Source organism: Anopheles funestus (assembly GCF_943734845.2).
Source record: "Anopheles funestus chromosome X unlocalized genomic scaffold, idAnoFuneDA-416_04 X_unloc_160, whole genome shotgun sequence".
In the NCBI taxonomy this organism is placed as follows: Eukaryota; Metazoa; Arthropoda; class Insecta; order Diptera; family Culicidae; genus Anopheles; species Anopheles funestus.
The window spans coordinates 25,001-34,757 of NW_026045106.1; the positions used below are offsets into that span (position 1 = coordinate 25,001).

At 46.9% G+C, this 9,757-nt stretch overlaps 1 non-coding gene across 1 annotated transcript; it reads right to left on the reverse strand.

Moving 5' to 3' along the window:
- Positions 1–579: 579 nt before the first annotated feature.
- On the reverse strand, positions 580–737 carry LOC125772972 (5.8S ribosomal RNA). The gene has a single exon (XR_007419794.1). It is a non-coding gene; the product is annotated as a 5.8S ribosomal RNA (ribosomal RNA).
- Positions 738–9,757: the final 9,020 nt, after the last annotated feature.

Below are 9,757 nucleotides of genomic sequence, written 5' to 3' on the forward strand. Positions count from 1 at the left end.
CCCCCCGAGCACGTTGTCCGAATATCACTCCAATAAGGACAACGAGTTCCGCTCGGCATCGTTTTGATTCGATCTCTCAACAACAACTCCCGGTCGACTTGGTCGACTTGGACCCACGATGTCTCCCCCCGAGCATGTCGAGCCAACTGCACCACTATTGTATTGGACAACATGTTCCCCTCGGGCATCGATGGGTTAATCATGCACCACTATTATAAAACCCTTTGACGTTTTCCCCCAAGCACGTTGATCCAGTATTACGACGGATACGGTCAACGAAATCTTGGACATCAAAGAGGTTTTCGATTGAATTTCCCCATGTTTCACAACGTACTCTTAGCGGTATCCTACGATACGTCTCACTCTATTTGTGTGTGTGCGCGTTTACGTGCGTGCGATTTATGCGGTTCACCCCTTTACTTTCAGCGCCCTGCGGTCCCAACAAAGGTCCCGAGCACGCCATTATGCACAGTGTGGAAGCGTGTTTCCCCCACGACACTAGACGGGCTGCTCGCCATAGTGTTCTATTGTGGCACGCTCCACCCTGAAGTTTGGTTTGTTGTATATCAAGGAATTGATAGGCACTCAAGAATGTGTGCATCGGCCGGGTTTAATCGTCCGACGCGCAATATGCGTTCAACTTATCGGTGTTCATGTGTCCTGCAGTTCACATTGTGACGCGCATTTAGCTGCGGTCTTCATCGATCCATGAGCCGAGTGATCCCCTGCCTAGGGTTTTATAGTAAGGTTCCCAATGTAACACAATCCCGGTGGTACGTCCAAAGACTAACTTTCTGACTAAGTTGTCTTTATTACCCAATAGTCCCAGGCCTTGTGACTTGTGGCTCATGTCTACGCCCATGGCCACCATTCGCTAAGATAGTTTTGAAGTCACTTTGAAGGCCCAGGAACAACTCTCTTAGCACATCGGTTAACCTGGCGCCGCAGTCAACTCATGTGCTTGGATCGGATCGAGCTATTGAGTATTGGGCCTGCATACTCGCTCATCCGTATCCTTTGCGTACCGCCCCATGGCCCTTGTATGTCTGCACCACAGTTCCTGTTCGTTCCGTGCCTATGGCCGGATACGTATTGCACATCGGTATACCTGTCGCTACTCAGGCAACTCGTGTGCGTGGATTGGATCGAGAACATGGTGTGTGCCCCATGTTATAATTGATAGTCCATATCCACTTTATAGGTTAAAGTCATAAGTTGTGATTGCACAACCATTCTTCATAAGAGTTTAATCACTCTTCAACTAACTTTCGTTCTGGTGTCTTGGTATCAAATCGCGTAAGACACAAGATTCTACTGGCCAAATAGAATCTAGCACATTGGTTAACCTGGCGCCGCAGTCAACTCATGTGCTTGGATCGGATCGAGCTATTGAGTATTGGGCCTGCATACTCGCTCATCCGTATCCTTTGCGTACCGCCCCATGGCCCCGTCCTTAGAGTTAATGACTAGTAGGCTTAACTCTTTGTATGTCTGCACCACAGTTCCCGTTCGTTCCGTGCCGTGGCCGGATACGTATTGCACATCGGTATACCTGTCGCTACTCAGGCAACTCGTGTGCGTGGATTGGATCGAGCTCATGGGGTGTGTAGAGATTCCATGTTATAATTGCAAGTCCATATCCACTTTATAGGTTAAAGTCATAAGTTGTGATTGCACAACCATACTTCATAAGAGTTTAATAACTCTTCAACTAACTTTCGTTCTGGTGTCTTGGTATCAAATCGCATAAGACACAAGATTCTACTGGCCAAATAGAATCTAGCACATTGGTTAACCTGGCGCCGCAGTCAACTCATGTGCTTGGATCGGATCGAGCTATTGAGTATTGGGCCTGCATACTCGCTCATCCGTATCCTTTGCGTACCGCCCCATGGCCCCGTCCTTAGAGTTAATGACTAATAGGCTTAACTCTTTGTATGTCTGCACCACAGTTCCCGTTCGTTCCGTGCCGTGGCCGGATACGTATTGCACAACAGTAGATACCATCACCTGACGTATCTAACACACCACTATTGTAACTCGTCGTCGAAGGACCTTTCAAGTGCCTGATGGCCAGGGGAGCTCTTACACGGCACGGAGACACAGTGATGCTCGCCCATCACAGTGTACAACGATCGAGTTTGCTTAAGTGTCTGGGTACCTACACACCAGACACAATGCAATGGCCACGGATCCACACAAGGCACATCACATGCAGAAAGCTTCACCAGATTATGACACATACCACACTCTTGTAACTCGTCGTCGAAGGGGCGTTCAAAGTGCCTTACGGCTAGGGGAGATCTAGCACGGCACGGAGACACAGTGATGGTTGCCCATCAAAGTGTACAACGATCGAGTTTGCTTTCCGCGCAAGCGTTCTAAGTGTCTGGGTACCTACACACCAGACACAATGCAATGGCCACGGATCCACACAAGGCACATCACATGCAGAAAGCTTCACCAGATTCTGACACATACCACACTCTTGTAACTCGTCGTCGAAGGGGCGTTCAAAGTGCCTTACGGCTAGGGGGGATCTAGCACGGCACGGAGACACAGTGATGGTCACCCATCAAAGTGTACAACGATCGAGTTTGCTTTCCGCGCAAGCGTTCTAAGTGTCTGGGTATCTAAGCACCAGACACAATGCAATGGCCACGGATCCACACAAGGCACATCACATGCAGAAAGCTTCACCAGATTCTGACACATACCACACACATGCAACTCGTCGTCGAAGGGGCGTTCAAGTGCCTTACGGCTAGGGGAGATCTAGCTCGGCACGGAGACACAGTGATGGTCACCCATCAAAGTGTACAACGAACGAGTTGGCTTTCAACAAATTCTGACACATAGCAAGCGAGCGACCGAGCTACACCGAAGGCAGCCCATGGTTGGTCACTCGCGGACGATCATCAGTAATGATCCTTCCGCAGGTTCACCTACGGAAACCTTGTTACGACTTTTACTTCCTCTAAATCATCAAGTTCGGTCAACTTCAGCCATGCCAGCTGCAGCTCACGAAGGAACCGCGGAAGGTAAGCCTCCAGAAACCTCACTAAATAATCCATCGGTAGTAGCGACGGGCGGTGTGTACAAAGGGCAGGGACGTAATCAGCACTAGCTAATGACTAGTGCTTACTAGAAATTCCAGGTTCATGGGGACCGTTGCAGTCCCCAATCCCGACTAGATGGGCATTTTAGTGATTTCCCGTTCCTCTCGGAATGGGGGCGCCTATTGGCGAGAACACGCTGCGACCCACATTGTAGCACGCGTGCAGCCCAGAACATCTAAGGGCATCACGGACCTGTTATCGCTCATTCTCAGCTTGCTAAACACAAGTTGTCCCGCTAAGCAGGGCAAACGTAGCCGACGACCGCCCGTGAAGGCGCCGCCCGGCTGTAACGTCAGGTGCGCCCGGAGGCGCACTGCTGACAGCGTTCTAGTTAGCATGTTTGAGTCACGTTCGTTATCGGAATTAACCAGACAAATCATTCCACGAACTAAGAACGGCCATGCACCACTACCCTTAAATTTGAGAAAGAGCTATCAATCTGTCTTACCTCGATAAGTTTGGACCTGGTAAATTTTCCCGTGTTGAGTCAAATTAAGCCGCAAGCTCCACTTCTTGTGGTGCCCTTCCGTCAATTCCTTTAAGTTTCAACTTTGCAACCATACTTCCCCCGGAACCCGATTTTGGTTTCCCGGAAGCGACTGAGAGCACCGAATAGGGGTAGCGTCTCCCAATTGCTAATTGGCATCGTTTACGGTTAGAACTAGGGCGGTATCTAATCGCCTTCGATCCTCTAACTTTCGTTCTTGATTAAAGAAAGCATCCATGGCAAACGCTTTCGCTTCAGTTGGTCCTACGACGGTCTACGAATTTCACCTCTCGCGCCGTAATACCAATGCCCCCAACTACTTCTGTTAATCATTACCTCTAGGTTTCTGACAAACCAACGAAATCGTATAAACCGAGGTCATATTCCATTATTCCATGCAAGATTATTCTCGGCCAACGCCAACCCCACGGGGGGGCCGGACGCTTTGTCTTAGCCTGCTTTGAGCACTCTAATTTGTTCAAGGTAAATGTGAGTATCTTGAGCACCATGAGGAGCCCGTGCCGGAGTTAACCGGTAGCACGGTACTCGTTCACAGAGTAACGCCCAAGTACACCATTGTGAGTCGCAGCCGTGAGCGCGCGCACGAACGGCCCCGGCGTGTAACCGGGCGCCCGTGGCGGTCACGTGTCTGGACGGGCAATCAACTTCGAACGTTTTAACCGCAACAACTTTAATATACGCTAGTGGAGCTGGAATTACCGCGGCTGCTGGCACCAGACTTGCCCTCCACTTGATCCTTGTTGAAGGATTTATACTCAACTCATTCCAATTATGGACCATCGTTAGAGAGGTCCATATTGTTATTTCTCGTCACTACCTCCCCGTACTGGGATTGGGTAATTTACGCGCCTGCTGCCTTCCTTGGATGTGGTAGCCATTTCTCAGGCTCCCTCTCCGGAATCGAACCCTGATTCCCCGTTACCCGTCGCAACCATGGTAGTCCTCTACACTACCATCAATAGTTGATAGGGCAGACATTTGAAAGATCTGTCGTCAGTCGACAAGCGACCATACGATCTGCGTCCTTATCCAGACTTCAACTCAAGCCGCCCGGAGGCGATTGGTTTAACTAATAAGTGCACCAGTTCAGCTACCCGCGAGGGCAACAGTCCCGGCATGTTGCATGTATTAGCTCTGGATTTTCCACAGTTATCCAAGTAACTAGTGGTAGGATGATCTTGTGAATTATAGCTGTTATACTGAGCCTTATGCGGTTTCACATTCATTTATGTTTGTACTTAGACATGCATGGCTTAACCTTTGAGACAAGCGTATATTACTGGTAGGATCAACCAGAATTCGTTCCACTACAGACACACACTCGCTTAGTGGGAAATAAATTTCCACACAACTCTCTCTCTCTAGAACCATATGGAATGGCTCTTTGGTGTTGGGTAAGGCACCAATTTGTTGGGGTGTAACGGTCACCACCAACTTTAAGTTTGTTAGGGCACAACGGAAACCACTAACTAAACTTTAGGAAACTAAATTTCCTCACACATTATCTCTCACCATATTAGCACTAGGTGCTATCCACGATTGTACAACGTTTCAACTCTTGAATCGACCGTAGGGCCGCGGAATTGCTTCCGGGCCCCTATTCTCGCTATTAATTGTTCATCTCTTTCAATACATCGAGTTCGTTCCATTGGGTAGTTCGCATGGCGAACGTTTTGATGCAGCCCCCTGGGGGACCACGGCACTTTACACCGGGTATGGTGTATGCGCAACCTACAGATAACAATAAACCCCTTATGCGTGTGTAAACCGATGTTGGGCTGCTCAACATCTTTCATGGTTACATCACTTGCACCAGAACCCACGGTGCCGATTTGGTAATATGTTGTACATTTACTCTCAAGATGTACGCTTCGGCCCCTTATTCAGGGGCTCAAGCTATTACCAGCAAGAACAATCCTCATCCAGACTTGAACTCGAAACACCCGGAGGCGAACGGTTTAACTAATAAGTGCACCAGTCTTGAATCCATGCGTCGGTGGAAACAATGCCGGCGTGTTGCATGTATTAGCTCTGAACTTAGCGAGTGATTGCCTTGCAGCTGTCATACTGAGCGTAGAGCGTGATTATCGCTCACTTGAACCATGTTGAATGGCTCTTTGGTGTAGGGTAAGGCACCAATTTGTTGGGGCGTAACGGTCACCACCAACTTAAGACTTGCTTATAGGCATTTCAACGTTTTCAACTCTTAAATCGACCGTGTTTCATTATTATCTCTTCTTCTTATTAAATGCATCGAGTTCGTTCCATTGGGTAGTTCGCGTGGCGAACGGTTTGATGCAGCCCCCCCGGGGGGGACCACGGCACTTTACACCGGGTATGGTGTATGCGCAACCTACAGATCACCAATATATTTGTGATCGATAATGCACACTTCTTACACGACTGACCAGTCGACAGCGCTGCCTTCCTATTATGCGTGTGTAAACCGATGTTGGGCTGCTCAACATCTTTCACGGTTACATCACTTGCACCCGAACCCATGGTGCCGATTTGGTAATATGTTGTACATGGTCTCAAGATGTACGCTTCGACCCCTTATTCAGGGGCTCAAGCTATTACCAGCAAGATCAATCCTCATCCAGACTTGAACTCGAAACACCCGGAGGCGAACGGTTTAACTAATAAGTGCACCAGTCTTGAATCCATGCGTCGGTGGAAACAATGCCGGCATGTTGCATGTATTAGCTCTGAACATAGCGAGTGATTGCCTTGTAGCTGTCGAACTGAGCGTAGAATGTGATTATCGCTCACTTGAAAGGGTCAAGCCCTTTCGAGTCGTCCGGTTTTTACGCCAGACGACTCGGTTCACCATCTTTCGGGAAGGGACCGTCTCGGTCGCAAGCTGCTCCGGTCCCCAAACAACCTGCGACAAATGATAGGAAATGCCGACATCAATACGTGTTCAGTTTGGTTTATCGCTCATAGGTCTTTTTGACCATCGATCCCTGATTATAACTCTCAATTAAACAGTCAGGAGAGTAAGGCATGCCCATCGATATCTCATCGACAGGCGATACCGCAAGAACGGCCAACGACACATCAGGTGATCGATTATTGCTACGACTTTTGCTTAATCGTTTCCACTCCTTGGAGAAAGAAACCCCCGGGGACCGTCTCGGTCGCAAGCTGCTCCGGTCCCTAAACAACCTGCGACAAATGATAGGAAATGCCGACATCAATACGTGTTCAGTTTGGTTTATCGCTCATTGGTCTGTTTGACCATCGATCCCTGATTAAACTCTCAGTAATCCAGTCGGGAGAGTAAGGCATGCCCATCGATATCTCATCGACAGGCGATACCGCTTGAACGGCCAACGACACATCAGAGGATCGTATCTTGCTACAACTTTTGCTTAATCGTTTCTTCTCCTTGGAGAAAGAAACCCCCGGGGACCGTCTCGGCCGCAAGCTGCTCCGGTCCCTAAACAACCTGCGGCATCAAATGATAGGAAAAGCCGACATCAATACGTGTTCAGTTTGGTTTATCGCTCATTGGTCTTGTTTGACCATCGATCCCTGATTAATACTCTCAATTAGAAGGTCGGTAGAGTAAGGCATGCCCATCGATATCTCATCGACAGGCGATACCGCATGAACGGCCAACGACACATCAGAGGATCGTATCTTGCTACAACTCTTGCTTAATAGTTTCCACTCCTTGGAGAAAGAAACCCCCGGGGACCGTCTCGGCCGCAAGTTGCTCCGGTCCCTAAACAACCTGCGGCATCAAATGATAGGAAAAGCCGACATCAATACGTGTTCAGTTTGGTTTATCGCTCATAGGTCTGTTTGACCATCGATCCTAGAATTCAACTTTCGAGTAAGGCATGCCCGTCGATATCTCATCGATAGGCGATACCGGTAGAACGGCCAACGACACACATCTAGGATCGCATTTACTCTTCCTTGGATGGATAACCAATACCCTAGGACCGTTTCATCGCGAGCTGCTCCGGTCCTTAAACAACTCGCGAACCACCGATAGGATGATATTAGGAATGGCCGACTTTCATCCTTTAACTCTCAGTTCTGCTTACCAAAACATAGGTACTTGGACCTTAAAGACCACTATATGTTCCCCGATCGGGGGCAATCGGAACGTCTATCCATCATCAACATCGTTTCACTCATTCCGAACCACCAAATTGGACAGACAGTACCATATTCACCAACCGATTGCTTCAACTTCGCAAACTGTATGGTAAGTTCTACTAATTTCACATCTTACCATCGACTAATAGTGCATAAATCCACTTGGAAATCACTTTTCCTTGGTCCTCGGACCTTCTACGACAACGTCCAACAAATATCCGAAGTCGTTTCCCAACTTAGACCAAGCATTTCGTATCTTTACTTCTAATCGATTTTTTCTCTCATAATTGACGATCAAAATCTAAAAACCACATTTTGAGCCAGAAGCAGTCGTCCGATCGTCCTGGGGGTAGTCTCAATCGATTTAGAAGGGCCCAATTCATAAAGATACGTACTCAGTCAAATTCATGCTTCTGGCTCACCTACCCCCTATATAGAAAACGAAAGCGTACAGGCGTGGAAAACGTGCCATTTTTCTCCATCACGGACTTTTTTTTTCTCGTTGCACCGACTCTAGTAAAAAAGTGAAATTTTTTACTAGTTACCAACTTTTGCAAATTATCATCGGATATCACTTTTCATGGTCTATAGTAAGTTCTTATCACGTTTTAGTAGTTTTTGAAAAAAAAATTTTTTTGAACTTTTCAAAATTTTTCAAAACAAAGTTTTTGTAGGCGGTTTTGTGTATGGAGGGTTACTAGTCTCGGGGTCACTGTTTGACCAAAAAACCACTATATATCATTCGAAAGGTAATTTCAAGGGCTACAAAAAATTGTTCTACGGCACCCCCCTCCGACGTCTAGTATTCGAGTTATTGGCCAAAAACCATCACTTGAGCGATTTTTCGTTCAGGGTACCCGACTCTAGTAAAAAAGTGAAATTTTTCTCGATTGACCAAGTGTTGCAAATGACCATCGGATTTCACTTTTTATGGTCTATAGTGAGTTCTGATCACGATTTGGTACTTTTTGAAAAAAATTTTTTGACGCACTTTTCAAAATTTTGCAAAACCAAAACTTTTTAGGCGGTTTTGTGTATGGAGGGTTACTAGTCTCGGGGTCACTGTTTGACCAAAAAACCACTATATATCATTCGAAAGGTAATTTCAAGGGCTACAAAAAATTGTTCTACGGCACCCCCCTCCGACGTCTAGTATTCGAGTTATTGGCCAAAAACCGCAACTATAGCGGTTTTTCGTACAGGGTACCCGACTCTAGTAAAATGATGCGATTTTTACTAGTCTAGGAACTTTTTGGTCAAAAAATCAAGTATATGTCATTCGATAGATAATTTCAAGGGCTACCAAAAATTGTTCCACGACACCCCCCTGCGACGTCTAGTATTCGAGTTATTAGCCAAAAACCGCAACTTAAGCGGTTTTTCGTCCAGGGTACCCGACTCTAGTAAAATGATGCGATTTTTACTAGTCTAGGGAACTTTTTGGCCAAAAATCAAGTATATGTCATTCGATAGATAATTTCAAGGGCTACCAAAAATTGTTCCACGACACCCCCCTCCGACGTCTAGTATTAGAGTTATTAGCCAAAAACCGCAACTATAGCGGTTTTTCGTCCAGGGTACCCGACTCTAGTAAAATGATGCGATTTTTACTAGTCTAGGGAACTTTTTGGCCAAAAATCAAGTATATGTCATTCGATAGATAATTTCAAGGGCTACCAAAAATTGTTCCACGACACCCCCCTGCGACGTCTAGTATTCGAGTTATTAGCCAAAAACCGCAATTATAGCGGTTTTTCGTCCAGGGTACCCGACTCTAGTAAAATGATGCGATTTTTACTAGTCTAGGGAACTTTTTGGCCAAAAATCAAGTATATGTCAATCGATAGATAATTTCAAGGGCTACCAAAAATTGTTCCACGACACCCCCCTGCGACGTCTAGTATTCGAGTTATGGGCCAAAAACCATTCATACTTGAGCATTTTGCTCATTTTGCCTGTACGGGTACCGGGGACTAGTAAAATCAGGCCAATTTTACTAGAGTGGGGGTACTTTTTG